The 17772-nt window shown below is 52.8% G+C and overlaps 1 long non-coding RNA gene across 1 annotated transcript; it reads left to right on the forward strand.

The window, feature by feature from the left end:
* Nucleotides 1–5519: 5519 nt before the first annotated feature.
* LOC142821581 (uncharacterized) lies at nt 5520–14424 on the forward strand. Its single transcript, XR_012898302.1, has 3 exons — nt 5520–5664; nt 10889–11113; nt 13020–14424. It is a non-coding gene; the product is annotated as an uncharacterized LOC142821581 (long non-coding RNA).
* The last annotated feature ends 3348 nt before the right edge of the window (nt 14425–17772 follow it).

The following is a 17772-nucleotide window of genomic DNA, read 5'->3' on the forward strand; positions in this document are numbered from 1 at the left end:
ACTGCCCATCAAGGCATGCTTATCTCTCTCATTGGGCGTGGTGAGCACAGTATCCCCGGTGTATTCATCTCTTTGCGATGAGTGTTACTAAATAGAGAGGAAGCAGGATATTACTGTGCAAGGCTCTTTCACTGGTAAAAGACCCCAGAGACCTGCAAAGTGTGAGGTCATGCCTGAGCCTGCAGAAGGGTTAGGGTGGGTGCCTATATTGGAAGGCTCACTCCTGGGCTCTAGAAACAGCTCAGAGTGGATATCAATATTGGGGGTCACACCTGAACCCTAGGAATGGGTAAGGCTGGGTGCCCCTAGGAAGTGAGTATTTTGTGTGGGTAAACCCCCCCCCAGGGATGGCCCTGGCTGCAGTTTTCTAATCTCCCAGCCCAAGCCCTGCTGGCCAAACACAGCTGTGCTGGGCCAGCTCCAGCCTTGCCACAGGGCTGTTATCTCAGTGCAGACATACCCAGGCTATGTCTACACTGTCACATTCTCACACAAAAACTCTTTTGCGGAAGAGTTCTTGTGCAAAAACTCTTCCAGAAGAGAGCGTCTATGCTGGCATGTGCTTTTGCGCAAGAGCATCCATGCCAGTGTAGATGCTCTCTCACGCAAGAAAGCTCTGATGGCCATTTAGGCATAGGGCTTTCTTGGGCAAGAAATTCATGTTACCTGTCTACACTGGCCTCTTCTGGAAGAGTTCTTGCACACCAGGGCTTATTCCTGAGCGGGAGCATCAAAGTTCTTGTGCAAGAAGCCCTGATTTTATACATTAGAACTTCATTTTACTTGAGCAAGAACACGCGGCCAGTCTAGACAGGCAGCAAGTTTTTGCACAAGAGCGGCCGCTTTGGTGCGAGATCATGCTAGTGTAGACACAGCCCCAGGTTACGTCTTCACTGTGAGTTTTTCAGGCAGAAAATATGCTAATGAGAGACTCGTTAGCATTAATCGTAACAGCATTAGCATATTTTCTGCCATTTCTTTTTGTGCAATGGGCTTTTGTGCAGAAAGAAGCAGTATGGCCACTCTGGGACAGGCATAAGGATCTTGCGTAAAACGGGGTGATGAGGAGGCCTTTTGTCACACAGCAGTCCCTGGAACTCCCTGCCCAGGGGAGTGAGATCTGGAGGCAAAAGTGTAACTGGCCCAAACAGAAACCAAAGACATTCCTGGAGCAAGGGCCCGTCAGTGCTCTTAGCCAATGGAGCAGGGACACCACCCCCTGCTGCAGAGTCCCTAAGGCTCTGCCTGCCAGATGCTGGGCCAGATGCCAAAGGCTGGATCCTTCAGTAAGTGTCCTGGCCCTTTGCCCCCTCCTCCATGCTCTTCCTCACAAAGCTGGAAGAGCGTGCCACTCAACTTGGCTCCTTGGGCTCCACTGAGTGACTGGGCCATGGTGAGGAGATCGTCTCTTGTTTCTGTCCTGTGGTGTTACCCCATTTGCCTGACACACAAAAGGTCTGTGTCAAACCCAGGCAGAAAGAGCCCCTGCCTCCCTTCTCTAGTCAATTCCTTCTCTACCCCCTCAATCCCACTCCTGTCTTGCACACAGCCCCAGCTGCTCTGCTTCTTGCCTCGGTGTGTATCCTTCCCTGGCTCTGTCGCACGATGGGAGGGGATCACTCTGCCTGGGGAGAGAAGGAACAGACCCTCATACGGGCCTTTGCCACCTTCTTTAGCAGCTCATTCATGGCACGTCTGCACTGCCGGGCAAAAATCAAACTAAGATCCACAGCCTCAGCTACATCAATTGTGTAACTGAATTTGAAACAACAGAATTCAGCTGTTGGCGCTGTCTGCACAGCCGGCAGTGGAAGGAAGAAAACTCTCCCTTTGACTTCTCTTACTCCTTGTGAAATGGAGGTTACCAAAGTTGAAGGATTCCCAAATTAATTTGAAATAATGGCTTGCTTTGTAGACCGGCACGTTATTTCAAAATAACACTGCTGTGTAGTTGTACCTTTATTGTCCTCACACAGGCTACGTTTACACTGGCAGCTTCTTGTGCAAGAAATCTTTTGTGAAAGATTTCTTGTGCAAAAACTCTTCCAGAAGAGAGCGTCTACACTGGCATGTGCTTTTGCGCAAGAGCATCCTTGCCAGTGTAGACATTCTCTTGCACAAGAAAGCTCTGATGGCCATTTTAACCATAGTACTTTCTTGCACAAGAAATTCATAGTGCCTATCTACACTGGCCTCTTCTGGAAGAGCTCTTGCGCAAGAGGGCTTATTCCTGAGCAGGAACATCAGAGTTCTCGTGCAAGAAGCCCTGATTTTCTACATTAGAAAGTCAGTTTACATGAGCAAGAACATGCAGCCAATAAAGACAGGCAGCAAGTTTTTGTGCAAGAGCGGCCGCTTTGGTGCAAGATAGACTCATAGACTCATAGACTTCAAGGTCAGAAGGGACCATTATGATCATCTAGTCTGACCCCCTGCTCAGTGCAGGCCACAGAATCCCACCCACCCCCTCCTAGAATAATCCTCTCACCTATATCTTGCTCTTGCCAATGTAGAGACAGCACAGAACTGGAGCTGCTGCAGAAGGACAGAAAGCTACAAGCACCGAAGGGGGACAATCAGATGGTGAAGAGTTATTTTTTCCTTCTCTTTTGGGAATGGAATATTATTTACTTCTGCTCTTCTGGGAGGATGGAAATATCAATGTGATCTCTCTTGTGCTCTACCAAAGCTCAGAGACAGGAAGAGACTTTTCCCACCTATGAGCTTGTAAAATCTGAGATTGAAAGGCCTTGTAGGGTGCTAATGTGCCATCATATGGTTCCAAATTTGCATATCTTCTTTCAAAAGCTGCAGACAATTTAGACATGCCCTGAGAATAACAGGTACCCCTCTGTCTCCAGGGACCGATCCCCTCTGAGGCTACGTCTATACAACAGGCTTCTTTTGGAAGAAGCTTTTCTGGAAGAGATCTTCAGAAAAAGCTCATTTTGAAAGAGAGCATCCACAGAGTGAAAGCACATCCAGAAAGCCATCTGCTTTTTTGAAAGATAGCATCCACATTGATGGATTCTATCTCGCATTTCAGTTGCGATTACTATACACAGAGTGGCGGAAGCCTCTTCTTTTGAAAGAACTTCCTCTTCTGAGTCCGCACTCGCCTTTCCCTGAAAACGCTTTTTTGGAAAAAGGCTTCCTTGTAGAAAGATGTTTAGCGCCATCAGAAGACCCCCCCCCCCCACTTTTTTGACTTTCAGTGGCCCCTCTGCCAGAGATCTAATGTAGACATGCTATGTCGATTTGGGGCCCCAGGAAGCACTGGGGAGTAATGATACTAACACCCAACCACATTCACACACTCCCCAAATCTCTTCCCTGAGCCTCCCACACTCCACTCCACATTTTCTTACAGGTACTGTCCTATCACAACACCTCCCCCAACTTCCTGCCTTGAACCTCCCCCCTGGCCCAAGGGGTGGTGCCCAATAGAGCAGTCCCTGTAAGAAATGTGTCACTTTCACCCCTGGGAGCAGCTCTGCCATGCAAAGGAGTTGCCTGGGGCAGGACATTAGCCCTGGAGGGCAAGGGTGGGTGTGGCAGTGACATCACAAGGGCCTTTTGCAGCACCTCAGCTTATTGGCTAAAGGAGGTTGGGAGGCGGTGACCTCACAGAGCGTCCATGACAATGGCCAGGTGGGACAGGCTGCAGGGCAGAGGAAACCTCAGAGACTTTGCTGCAAGGAGTCTCAGAGCCCCCCCATGGCTTTGCTGAAGGGAGTCTCCTTCTGGAGATCTGCCCTTGAGGCCAGAGAGAGAATGAGGGTCACAAGCACGAGTGTGAGTAAGAGCCTTGTTGGAGCCTTCTCCTTTCCCTCCACTAAGTGACCTAGAAGACAGACGTCCCTGTGGAGAAAGTAAGAGCACACCCCTGCCTCAGGCAACAAGGGCCTCTGTGAGTTACCAGCAGTGGGGCTGTTACTGTTGCCATCAGGACTGGATTAAGGGGTGGGCTAGTGGGAGCAACTGCCTGGGGTGCCTGATGGCAGCTGTAAGGGTGTGCAGGGCCCCTTTTAGCTGCCATCAGGCGCTGCGCACCCAGCTCCTGGCAGGCTGCAGCAGCTCCCTGGGGCTGGGGCTGCATTAACCTCCACAGTGCTGATCAGCAGCGCCCCTTCCCCCGCAGCTGTGGGGCCCTGCATGGCCCGCCCTAGGCAACCCTGGGTTGTGTGCCAGCTGCGGTGGCTGGGCCAGGCTGGGCAGCACAAGGGTATCCTGCCACCACAAGCTCTGCACACCGAGGGGGTGGGGCTGTATATGCACTGTGCACCCAGGGTGGAGCCGTACGTGCACCGTGAGCCCGGGGGCAGCGCCACATGCCCGGGGCACTAGAACGGCTTAGGCTGGCCCTGGTCAGCATCTAACTAATTGCACCATTAGGCCATGTCTTCACTCAGGTGGAGATTTCTGCTGCAATCCATCTCCCAGAGTTTGATTTAGCAACTCTAGCTAAGACTCTCTAAATCAAACCCAGAGGACACCTGCACCAGTAAACACTGCTCCTGCTCTTTGCTGCCATCCTACTTCCACTGTGAGGGAAACAGCAAACTCAACAGAAAGTAAAACCAATGCCAGATATGTGGGAAAGAAGAGACACATTAGCCTCACCACAAGGGACTACTGGGAGTTGAACCCAGGATCTTCTATTTACAAGGCAGGTGCTTTAACCAACTGAACCACAGTGCCCTCCTTGAAACTGGGCCTAAAAGTGTTCTACTTTATGGTTCCAGAGAACATGTTCCCATTCCAAAGGGCAGCCGTTCACCGTTCCCCTCCAGCCTTTGCCATGTCTTAAGGTCTACGCAGCCAAAGACATTTGATTTGCAGCTGGTACCCAAAACCGTTTTGTCAATTGTAACATTGGGCTCTGAGGAGACAGACCCAAAGCAGCCGCCTAGTCCTAAGGCCAGGCCTGCAGCCAGGGGGAGGGAAAAGAATCTCTCCTTTCAGCTGGAGTTGAATCAGCAACCTACGGACACATGCCGAGCACCAGCTACAGGCCTCTGCTCTGCCAGCAGAGCTATAGAAGGGTGCCTGGGGCAGGCTGCTTTGCCCAGGTTGGCCCTTCCCTGAGTGCCAGGGCAAGAGCACCCCTAAGGGGATGGCCTCCCAGGGAGGGCCAGGAGAACCCAGCAGCACAGGGGCTCTAATGGGTGCTTCACCTGCAGAAGGACCCTTGAGTGAAACCAGGCAGAAAAGCTGCATCTGTGGCTCCCCTTGCTGCCCCGGCAGGTGCTGCCCCTTCTCCCACTGGCCTGGGCCTGGCATCCCTCCCCCGGCCGGCACCACAGAACGCCCCTTGGCATAAGCCTGGGCAAGCCAGAAGCCTCAGGCTGGTCACCTCTGAGGGGCTGTGACGGAGCGAGGTAGCCCCACACTGAACCTGCAGGGCCCAGCCAGGGTTACCTGGCTGCAGAGGCCCCTCCCCCACAGCCCTACCGAGCATGCCTGGGCTGCAGCGGTGCTATAAAAGCCTGGGGAAGGACTCAGTTGGGGAAGACTGCTGGAGGAGAAGGACTGGTGTAGGGAGCCCCTACTCAGCTGTTGCTGGGGATTCCAGAAGAGGCTGGAAGGGACGTGGAGGCGAGTTGGTGTAACCCAGGGACTGCCTGCTGAGGGGATGCCAGCACGGAGCTCGCAGCAAGCTGGGCAAGTACAGGACAAGGAACCCCAGGGAACTGGGTAGGAAGTGGCCCAGGGCAGGAGTGGGAGCTGCCTTACCCTCCCAGAGAACCTTGGTGGGTTTTGGCCAGATTGCCCTGCTGAGGGAGTGACCTGTTACCAGGCTGCTTGCAGGGCCCTGGTCTGGGACCCAGTGGAGTAGGGTGGGCCTGGGTCCCCCTACCTGGGGTGTGCCCCTGCTACAACCTTGAACTACATTGTGGACTCAGGCTGGAGGGCCTTGGACTTATGAGGACAGGTGGGAGGGGCATGCCACAGGGGCTTGTGCCTCGGCTTCCTCTACCCTTGGTGCTGGCTCTCCTGGCTGCCCCCTGAGCGCTGCTGGCCAAAGGAGGCAGCAAGGCAGGAGAGGGAGGAGGAACAAGTCCCTTGGAGGCCGACGGCTTGGGCTCAAGCCTCCATCCCCAGCACAAAACCTTCAGCTGGGCCTGTGTGGCTCCCTCCTGCCCCTGCACACACTCACAGGGGGAAACGTGCCCCATGTTCCATCCCCACTCCAGGCCTGGGCAATGGGTTCAGCCCTTGAGCAGCCTACAGGGCCTGTGAGGGACAGACTGAGAGCAGGGCCCCACTGACACGCCCCCATCCGGCCCCGCTGGCATGGGTCAGGCAGGAACGGCAGCCAGGGAGAAAGCAACTCTTATTAAACATGGAAGAGCCCAGGCAGGAGAGAAATCCTTCCGCTGCTCTGACTGAAAAAAGTATGCAACTAAGTTTATCTATGCATATTGAGATAAAAGTAGCTTAAAGCATTAAGCCAATCATAATGCTGTCAGTAGCTTATGTGATGTCTATTCTATTTTGTGTGCAACCATGAATTTATATAAGGTTTCCACGGACATTTGATTTTGGAAGTCTTCCTTTTGAAACTTCCCGCAGCTCTTAATAAAAGTGTCGGAGCAGCTGCCGGAGGCACCTTTCTGAAAGGGTCATTTGTGATCTCAGTTCTGATAGGCTGGCTAACTCAGTTGGTTAGAGTGTGGTGCTAATAATGCAAAGGTCATGGGTTCAAGCCCCATGCTGACCATAGAAATGTTTGCTGTGGTGACTGCTCCTACCCACCCTTTAGCTGCCTGCTATGGACAGGGAAGCAGAGACAGGCAAGAGGCTGAGACCTTTGCAGGAAGCAGGGCAGAGAGCTGGTAGGAGGGAGCTCCAGCCTGCACAGCCCCAGTGGCTAAAAGGGCCTTGGCCTGGCCTCCTTTCCCTAATGGCAGGGAAAACTCTTCTCTTCCCTCCATTGTCCCCAGTGGAGTGACCTGATGCCCAAATTCCTGCTGCTGCAATGGCTGGCCCATGGCTCCCTGCAGGGGGCAGGTTCCTCCAGCCCAAGCCACAGAGGGAGGTTCCATATGTCCAGGAGGCCTGGAGCATGTGCCCAGCACACAGAGCTGCTGCCAACCACCTAGTCACCTGCATCAGTGGCCCAGTGTGGCCATGTTCTTGCGCAAGAAGCCCCAGTGTAGACAGAGCCTTCATGTGCAGAGCCGTTCGACTGCTTATTGTCAAGGGGGTTTCTTGTGCATGAAAGAGCAGTGTGATAATCCACACTTGCCTCATTTGCATATTGCTTGCTCAAGAACCTGTCAGTTTAAACATGGCCCCTCTGCTTTCTGTCTAAGCTTAAAAAATTGTGTGAAGCAGGGAAATTCTAGCACCTTCCTAGGCAAGTGAGTCTGAATCCTGCACCACTTGGCCCAGGTATCCAGGCACAGAGCTCTGTTACCCCACAGCACAAAATTTCGGAAAAACCTTCTCTTTTGAGCCATCCCTTCTTCCTCCTGAAATGAGGTTTAAACAATGGTTAAAGAACATATCCGCTTTTTTGGACGTGTTCCTTGGATGCATAGCTTTGATGCAGTCTAGACATTGCTAAGTGTAAACTTTTTCTGGCTTCATTTGAAAAGGGATTAAAAAAGGAACCTTTTTTGGGTTGGGGACCAGAGCAGGCTCCCCAATATTGGGGGTTCCCTGAGCTTCAGGGGCCAGATCCAGGTAAACCAGGGCCATGTCCAGCCCTCCAGACCAAAGGTTCCCTGCTCCTGTTTTACAGTGTGAGCCAGTCAGCTTTAAGCAGGCACAGAAACCGAACAGGCATTCTAAAGCCAGGCTTGGGCAAAATACTGCCTATGGGCTGGATCTGGCCCTCCAAGTCACCAAATCTGGCTGGCAGAGACAGCGGGGAGTTTGAGGCAGGCTCCCTAGCTTCCCCCACAGCCTCGTGGGACATCCCCAAAAGCAGCTGCAGGGCTCCATTCCTGTTTTGACACTGGAGAGGAGGGGGGAAGTTTTAGGAGTTGCCTCACCCTGAACACATTCCCATTGGACAGATTCTGGCAGAAACCAGCCAATGAGAGCAGCTTGTTGAAGTAACAGACAACCAAGAAGAATCACGCCCTCTCTCCAAAGTTCTGTTCTGCAATGTGATTTGTCTTTTTCATATTTGTTCATTTTTTTTAATTGTATCCTTTGGTATATATGGTTGTGACTACTTTCTTCCACTATTTGATCTGAGGAAGTGGGTCTGGCCCACGAAAGCTCATCATCTAATAAACCATCTTGTTAGTCTTTAAAGTGCTACATTGTCCTGCATTTTGCTTCAACTACCCCAGACTAACACGGCTACATTTCTATCACTATTCCAAAGTTCAGGTTTTCAGGAAGCACATGGCCAGGCAAGCTCCTGGGAAACATTTTAATCTCTGCAGGGAGGCAGGCTAGTTTGGCAGCTAGCAAGTAAGTCTCTTGGCCACAGCCTGCATCTGGTACCCCTGCCCTTTCCTGCCCAATTCTCTGCCCCCCCCAAGTCAATATACCCAAACCGTCTGTCCCCTCTTACATCCACACCTCCTTCCAGATCTGGCACCTCAATTTCCTGCCTCAATCACCATTGCCTCCTATCCTAGGTCACATCCCAAACTCCTTGTCACATTACTGGATTTTAAGGGGAGCAGCCAGATCACTGCTGTACTTATGGGGGGGGGGGTGTTTGCCCCAAAAATCTGTCCAAAGGGGACCATATGAAGTGTCATATGAAAGCTTCTGTTCTACTGATTCTGTATATGCTCTTCATGTAATTGTATTATATCTGTATGTGGAGTTATAAACATGTACTCTGTAGGGATGCTCGAAAATTGTCTGTGGCTGAGCATTGGGCAAGGAATGCTCAGCCAATGGCTATGCTAATTAGCAAGGGTCCTGGGACAATAGATCTCTCAGTGCCAGAGACACACTTGAAAGAATGCCTAGCCACTGACCATGTGACCCACTCCAGCTTGGAAGAGACCAGGGGATGGATATAAAATGCCATGTGGCAGAGTCCATCTTAATCTTCAGTTTTGCTCCGAATCCCAGATGTAGCCTTGCAGGGAACAATGAGCCAGAAAGAACCATGGACTCATCCTGACATAGGATGCTGTGACAGTGCATTGGGGTTTTCCATCTCCTGCACCCCTGTAGTGGCATGAACAGACTCCACCGCCAATAGGATTGAGGGAGTTTATTGCTTCTCCAAGATACAGTGCAGCACAGATATAATCTGGTTATAGGAACTGGGGCCAGGAGGCCACAGGCCCCCCCTTGAGATGGGGGGTGGCTGGGTCCTACAATCCCAGCCCCTCCCTAGCCCCTTCTCCCATGCTTCCCCGACCAAAACTGCCCTTCCTCCCAATTCTGCCCCCCAGCCAGGTGTTGGGTTTCCACCTTCCTCCCTTTCTCTCCCCCCCTGGGAGGCTGAGCCTAGGTGTCTGGGTTAATACACATTTGGGAGAGTCAGTGAGAATCTCACCTCACAGCTCAGGGGGACCCCAGGTTACAGAGCAGACAGCCTCCTCACTACGCCACAGATGTACACCAGAGACTTTTAAGATAGCAGTTATAACACCTCTGCTAAAAGCCTGTATCAAAAATTGGGTGACTCGATGCATGTAATGTATTATCCTTTAACAACCTTACTCTCAGGCTTTGTCTACATTGCATGATTTTGTGCAAAAGCACCCACTTTTGCACAAAAACATGCTGCCCTGTATACACTGGCAGGGAGTTCTTGCACAAGAACACTGATGTTCTAATGTGTGAAATCAGTGCTTCTTGCGCAAGAACTATGATGCTCCCACTCAGGAAAAAGCCCTCTTGTGCAACTGTTCTTGCACAAGAGGCCAGTGTAGACAGGCAACATGGCTTTTTTGCGCAAGAAAGCCTGATGGCTAAAATGGTCATCGGAGCTTTCTTGCACAACACAGCTCCTACACTGGCACAGATGCTTTTGTGCAAAAGCACATCTCTTGCACAAAAGCACACCAGTGTAGATGCTTTCTTGCGCAAATACTTTAATGCAAAAACTCTTTTGTTAAAAGTATTTGCGCAAAATCTTGCCAATGTAGACTTAGCCTCATGGTTTTCTTTCTTTTAATAAACCTTTAGATTTAAATGCTAAAGGATTGGCTAAGCGTGATCCTGTGGGTAAAATTCAGAGTGTAAATTGACCTGGGAACTGTGGCTAGTTTCTTGGGACCAAAAGAACCCCTTGGGGTAGGTGAGATTGGGGTCTATAAACCCTCACCTGTTAGGCCTGGGGCTGATTGGAGCATAGGAAGAGCTGGGGTGTCGGAGGGGTTTTTGCTCGTGAGGCTTCTGGCTGGCCAGATTGGCAGCTGAAGCGCTTAGTGTGACTGGTTTGTGGCCTATTTGGGAAAGGCCTCCAGTCAGGGGTTGTAAGGAGCCCCAAGTTTGAGCAATTTGACATGAGTGGATGCCCTCAGTTGTGCCCAGACCCATCCTGGTCTGTCATACCCCTACACTCCAGTCCCCTGCCCTAGGTCACAAACACCTGCCTCATCCCAATTCCCACCCAGACTCCACTCGGACTGCACCCCAGTCCCTTACCCAAAGCTCCCTTATGCACCCAACCTCCGTGCTGTGAGTCCAGAGCATTGGGCTCAACACAGTCGCTAAACACAGATACAGATGGCCTGGGTCCCTAGGAAGGAAAGCTACTGAGCTAAATTCCTGCCTCACTTATAAAAGTGAAACAAGTGCTAATGGAAAACAGTGGAGGAGATTTTCCCATCAAACCAATGAAGCCCAAAAGTGTTAATCTATTTTCTACATGAAAAGTTGGTGCCCAGAATAGAAAATGCTCCATTTCATGCCCCCAGTGCTAATACAGAATATCGATTCTTTCTCCTTTCAGGACATGAAAAGCACTTCAATCAGGTGCGTGTCCCATTTTCGCTGCCCTCGTATTCCTGGTGGGGGCCCTGCGGCGATGCTGGTGCAGAGCAGCTGATGATGCTGGGACGTTTGCTTCCTAGGAGCGAAAACATGAAGCTCCAGGGACCCGAACCCATTTCTACCGACCTGCAGAATGGGTATAAAATTTGTCTTGATATGAGGGAAGCTCTGAACAGATTCGCAGGTGAGTGGAGCCCCTGGGACATCAAGCTGTTTCAATTCCACGAGCTGGGGGCTTCAGTCCTGCTCTGCCAGTGGCCTGTCACTGGGCTGCTCCGCTTGCTTGGGCAGGTCCAGTAAGAACCCGGCACCTGGGCCTGCACATGGCAGAGCTGTTCACTAGCCCAGTCCGAGCTCCTGTCATACCCCGCTTCTGGGACCTTCAGAAATGCTGAATCCCATTTACCTTCTGCCCCAGAGCACTGGCCCAGAAAGCCGGCTGTGCCCTAGTGCTGCTGGCTGCATCATTTCTCAGTGGAGTCCTTTCAGGCCGCTCCAGCGCCCCAGACGGCCAAGCTGTGAGTCTGGGGTGGGCTCAGGTATCGCAGATAAGCCGTGGGGCGTCTGAAATCCCTGGCTGGCCTCTCCCTCTGACCCTCCTCCGTGCAGTGTGCTGGGTACCTGGCCAGACACCCGCTTGGGAGAGCGAATGTCCCACGGGCTGGAGGGTGTCTGGGCCGTGCTGCTGTCGGCCTCCTTGGCGAGCCACAGAGCCGGCATGATGGACACCAGCGGGTGAGGTTTGTCCTTCAGCATTAAACACGGCTGGGTAGATGGTGGGGCTGAACATCTCTCCGCACCCCGGACCCCCAGCGCAGGGTGGCCGGGGGTGGCCAGGGCTTAACGTGTCAGGGGAGAGGAGCCTGGCACCAGCACGTTTGTTATTTTCCAAACTGATGCAGCAAGAACACTGGAGCAGGGCTCAGCCCTGGCAAACCGTTGCAAAAATGAGATGCTGGGGGGGTGGGTCGGTCCCCTCCCCCCAGGCAGGCCCAGACCAGCTCTGCTGCTGCCTGTCACTCATTCACTAAAAGGGTCCGGGCATTTCCTGACCCCACATAGCACCTCAGTGGTTTGTGCCCAGCCCCAGGCAGAACGGATCCTTGGGCAGCCCAGCTCTGTGGGCCAGGCCCCCAGGCAGGGCAGGCATGTCCCTGGCAATACAGGCTGGGCCTGGCGCCTCCCCTACCCAGCTGTCAGGAGGTCTCAAGCAGACCCTGCTCCTAAACCAGCAGGAAACGAGCCGATCGGCCAGGGCATCCGGACCAGCCCCACCGGCACAGACAGCAGCCAGGAGTGCTCATCCGGGCCTGGCTTTCCCACCTGCCCTGCGCACTCAGCCACAGGCATTTTCCCACAGGCTGTGTCTGTTCTAAATAGGCAACACTGCCTGTAATGGGGGGAGGGGGTTTCTGAGGAAATTCAGGGGCGGTTACACCCTCCAGGGGGGTGAGTTTAGGAACCCACCATCCCTTCACCCATCACAGCACCCATGGTGCTGCTCCTCTTGTGCCCCATGGCCCCCTTCTGTTCTTGTCACCTGCCCCTCCCCTTTCATCCCCAGCATCAGCCTGTCCCTCTCCCCCATCTATCGCCCACTCTGCCCCTTATAACCTACCCCATCCCTCCCCTTGGTTCCCTTTGCCCCACTGGAGTTCCCCCATTGCCTCTCACCCATTAGCCCCCCAGTGTCTGACCCTCCCCTGGCTTCCCTGTACCTGTGCGGTCTGTCCCCGTCTTCTCCCCTGTGCCTGCCCCTTCCCTTGCCCCCTGCAGCCTCCTCCCTTCTCCCACCTCTGTCCTCATGGAGCCAACTCCTCTTGCCCCCCATTGTACTTGTGCCTTCCCTTTCCCTCTGCCCCCTGCTCTCCCAGCATCAGCCTGTCCCCTCCCCATCCCACTGTCTCCTTCCCACCCTGCCCCCACCTTTCCTGCCCTTCCCCTCCTCATTGTCTCCTCACAGGCAGAGGGGCCCTGACTCCCCTCAGACAACACCCCCCCCCAGAAATTAACGGGGAGGCAGGTTAATTTCCCTCTGAGCCCAGGGACCAGCCCCTGCCCCAGCACTGACTCTGTGACTCTCTCCCCAGTGGACGTGACGCTGGATCCAGACACAGCAAATCACTACCTTGTCCTGTCTGAGGATCGGAAATGTGTGAGACACAAACAGGCGCCAGGCTCTGCCCAACACCACCGAGAGATTTGTTACTTACCCTGAAGTGCTGGGCAGACAAGACTGAGTGGGAGCTGGGGGTCTGCAGGGACTCTGTGAGCAGGAAGGGGGAAAGCGAAAATTGACCTGGGAATGGATACTGGGTCGTGTTGCTGAGGGATGGGGAATATGAGGCCGGCACCTCCCATTTAACCCCCCTCCCCGTCAGTGCCAGGCCCAGCCGGGTGGGGGTTTTCCTGGACTATGAGGCAGGTGAGGTCTCGTTTTACAATGTGACTGACAGGTCCCATCTCTTCACCTTCACCAACACCTTCTCCGGGACGCTCCACCCGTATTTCCACACTGGTTACAGTGATAATGGTGCAAACGCAGCTCCCCTGACCATCTGGCCGATTCTGGCCCAGGCCCGAGGGAATGGCATTGCGGCCAACTGAGAGTCACCTCCTGCTGCCCTGGGTGGAAGTATGCACCATGCGGAGTCAATGGGAGACATTCTCCCATCAGCTCCCTTTGCTCTTCCCATCTGGATAGAGCACTGGGGTGACTGCAGAGCAGCCTGCACTCTATTTGGGTGGGGTCTTCACCGCACTCCCTAAATCCACTGCCGGGGGTTAATCTCAGAGTGTGACCCTAGGCTATTGTGTAGATGGAACCAGTGACCTGCCGCCCCAGCACAGACCAGCCCCTCCCAGCACCGACTCCAAGCCTGTTCCCATGGAGATGGGACCAGAGACATCACTTCCCCCCTCCACCACCACTTCCCTCTCTCAGTTTCCAGCCCCAGGCCAGTGACCTGGAGGAGGAGAGAGGGGCAGAGAAGGGGATGGGAGAATCAGCAGCAGTGGTAGTGAAGGAGAAGGCAGCTGGCTGTGTGGGTGCGGGGGCTGTGGGGTCAGGGGCAGAGGGGTGCAGACTGTGGGGCAGGGGTGGTGGGCGCAGGGACAAAAGCTGTGCGGACACAATGTCGGGGTAACTGCTGTGGCCAGCAATGGGGAGAAGGTGAACTCTCCCCCAAGGAGGAAGAGCCCCAGCAGAAATGACAGAGCGGAGCAGTGTCACCATAATCTTCCTAAATTGACAAAATGGGTCTCCATCTGGAAAAGGTTGGGAACTGCTGCTGTAGGGGCTACTCTGTGCTGTGAACTCACCTGTGTCGAGGGAGCTGGTCCCAACACGATGGAGGGAGAGGAGGGATGAGCTGGTGAAGGGCTGGGTGAGGGATGGGCCCAGGCTGGGTCACTGGAGCTCCCACTCATTGGACAGAGCCTGGCAGATTTTCTCCCCCTCTTTTACGAGCTGTTTTGTTCTGCCCTGTCCAAGTTTTCTGCCTGTTTCCCTTCCCCACCCCCGGCTCAGGGCAACAAATGGTGACCAGCTGGGACCCTTCTGTCAGAATTTTCTACTATTGTGGGATCCCCGTGTAACATAGACAGAAATACCAACAGTCCCGGTTACAAGATATCGTTGTCACAAGGTAACAAGATGGCTATTTAGTACACAAAGAAAATAATTAGACAGAGACCTACAAGATCTTCAACAAGCATTCTGTAAACTGCGATACCCACATGAGGAAGTGAGGAGACAGATTGACAGAGCCAGACGTGTACCCAGAAGCCTCCTGCTACGGGACAAGCCCAAGAAAGAAACCAACAGAACACCTCTGGCCAGCACCTACAGTCCCCAGCTAAAACCTCTCCAACGTATCATTAGTGATCTACAACCCATCCTGGACAATGATCCCTCGCTTTCACAGGCCTTGGGAGGTAGGCCGGTCCTTGCCCACAGACAACCTGCCAACCTGAAGCATATTCTCACCAGCAACTACACACCGCACCATAATAACTCGAACTCAGGAACCAATCCCTGCAACAAACCTCGGTGCCAACTCTGCCCACATATATACACCAGCAACACCATCACAGGACCTAACCAGATCAGCCATACTGTCACTGGTACATTCTCCTGCACATCTACCAACGTAATATATGCCATCATGTGCCAACAATGCCCCACTGCTATATACATCGGCCAAACTGGACAGTCCCTACGTAAAAGAATCAATGGACACAAATCTGATATTAGGAATGGCAACATACAAAAACCTGTAGGGGAACACTTCAATCTTCCTGGACACACAACTGCAGATCTAAAAGTAGCCATCCTGCAGCAAAAAAACTTCAGAACCAGACTTCAAAGAGAAACTGCTGAGCTACAGTTCATCTTTAAGTTTGACACAATCAGCTCTGGATTAAACAAAGACTGTGAATGGCTTGCTAACTACAAAAGCAGCTTCTGTTCTCTTGGAATTCACACCTCCAGATCAGCTGCTAGAAGTGGGCCTCATCCTCCTTGATTGGATCCACCTCCTCATCTCCAGCCTGATCCTGGCCTGCATATTTATACCTGCCTCTGGATATTTCCACTACATGCATCTGACGAAGTGGGTCTTTGCCCACGAAAGCTTATGCTCCTACACTTCAGTTAGTCTATAAGGTGCCACCGGACTCCTCGTCACTTTTGCAGATTCAGACTAACACGGCTATCCCTCTGATAAAGAAAATAAAAGCGTCTAAAACAAATTCATTTAGAATGCTCCAGGTCCCACCCCCCTGCAATGCTCTGTGATAAAAATGACTGATTGGGCCGATTTTTTGAGTGAGATATTGGCTACCGAACAAGCAAAGGCTGGGGGGAGACATATCACACGGCATTGAAGATCGGCTTTGGTTCTGTTTTCCATCTGATGCCATGTGAATTTTTCAGAGTCATAATTTAATTTAGGAGTTTCATTCATGATAGGCAGTTTCTGACATGATGCCCAAAAATGACCTGGATTATTTGAAAATAAATCCCCTACAATCACCGGCAGATAGAGCCATGTTTGGTTCATCCAGTGAACTGGTTTCTAGGTGACACAAAGTTCCAATGCTGCCTGTTGTTCCCCTTGTTTCGTAAAGGGGAAGATTAAGCTGAATCATAGAATACTAGGACTGGAAGGGACCTCAAGAGGTCAGCGAGTCCAGTTCCGTGCCCTCATGGCAGGACCAAATACTGTCTAGATCATCCCTGATAGACATTTATCTAACCTACTCTGAAATATCTCCAGAGATGGAGATTCCACAACCTCTTATAGGGACTCTTCCCATAAAACTGTATTCAGCATGCAAGGCCCATACCTGGATAAGAATATTTGCATATGAAAATATGGCAGAAAGGGAAGAACTTGCATTGTCCCCCCAAGGCTATATCTACACTGGCGACTTCTTGCGCAAGAACATCTTGCACAAGGGTTCTTGTCACTCTGCTGGCCTTGTGCTAACTATTCCTGGCTGACCCCACTAGGAGCTGGTGGAGCAGTTCTAGGGCTTGTCTCCGGCTGTCACCCCCGGAGGGGACAGTTGTGTGAGAAATTCCATGGGAGTTTAAGACAGCTGTGACGTGGATCGGCTCCTATCCCTGTGGGCTGCAGTCTGGGGCAGGTCTTGGGGCTCAGTCCCTATGAAGGAGGCTGCCCAGGGGTACAAGATGGAAATCTGGGTTCCCTCCATATTCATTAAGGGTCATTGAACCCTGCAGGTCTCTTTTGCCATCTCTGCCCTGGTGGAGATGTCCCTGGTGTGCAATTTGGGATATTTGGTTGACCCCTGTAATTTTCAGGCACATGTTGCTGACATTGTCTCCTGCAGGTGACATTCCAGGAAGCCCTGGGTTTGCTCAGGAAGGATGAGACAGAGGCTCTGAAGAGGGAACACAGTGAGGAAGTGACAGCCCCAGAGTGGCAGACAGGTGTCTGATTTTACTCTGGAAAAACACTGGATTCTGCATAGTCAGGAGTGAGGCCACATTCCCACCGAGCACCCAGCGTTCTGCCTGTGCCTCCCACCATCCCCAAATCAAACATCCCCTGAATAATTTCACATGCAGTATCATGGGCAGAACGCCCTCCTCGCAGCCAACATGCTCCTGGCAGGCAGAAGACCCATAGCTGGGGAGGGCCCCAGGTGGGGCAGCAGGGCACAGAGGTTCGCCAGTGACATGGTGTACCTCAATGAGACACTCGCCCCAGCAGGAGTGCCATATGGGGGACTGGAACTCCAGCACTCCCAGGACTGGTGACTCATGGTGGGCTGAATAGTTTATTCATCAACAGGTTTGGGTTGCAAACCACCAGGCCCCTTGGTTAATCCACAACAAGGTTAATCCATGGCTGGCCATGTCCCAGGGTGAGCCCACCCTCCCTGCGGCCTGTAGGGAGGAATTCTGGGCCTTCTCTGAGGAGGGGGCCCAGCAGCAAGGGGGGTGCTCCAGGCACATTGGAAGCAGTGGGCTTTGCTGCTTGTACCATGGCCATGGCGATCATCTTGGCTGCTACTCCCTGGTCTCCCTGTTTGCGGAGCCAACCCATATAAAGCTCCACGGCCTTACAGACTTCCACACAACCCTCAGGATGCTGGGCTGGTACACATCCCTGGATCTTCCTGTTAGCGGCTTAAGCTAAGGAAGGCTGCACCTGTCAGGAGCTGCCTCATGCTAAGAGGCGACTGAGCAAACAGCCCCAGGCTCCCGTCCAGTCAAGCTCAACTCATCCCAAACCTTTGGGCAAATGCCCTTTTTGAGGGTCTCCCTGAGGATGACGTGTCACTCTGCTCCCGGATCCTTCCTCCCTGCAT

Source organism: Pelodiscus sinensis, chromosome 31 (genome assembly GCF_049634645.1).
Source record: "Pelodiscus sinensis isolate JC-2024 chromosome 31, ASM4963464v1, whole genome shotgun sequence".
In the NCBI taxonomy this organism is placed as follows: domain Eukaryota; kingdom Metazoa; phylum Chordata; order Testudines; family Trionychidae; genus Pelodiscus; species Pelodiscus sinensis.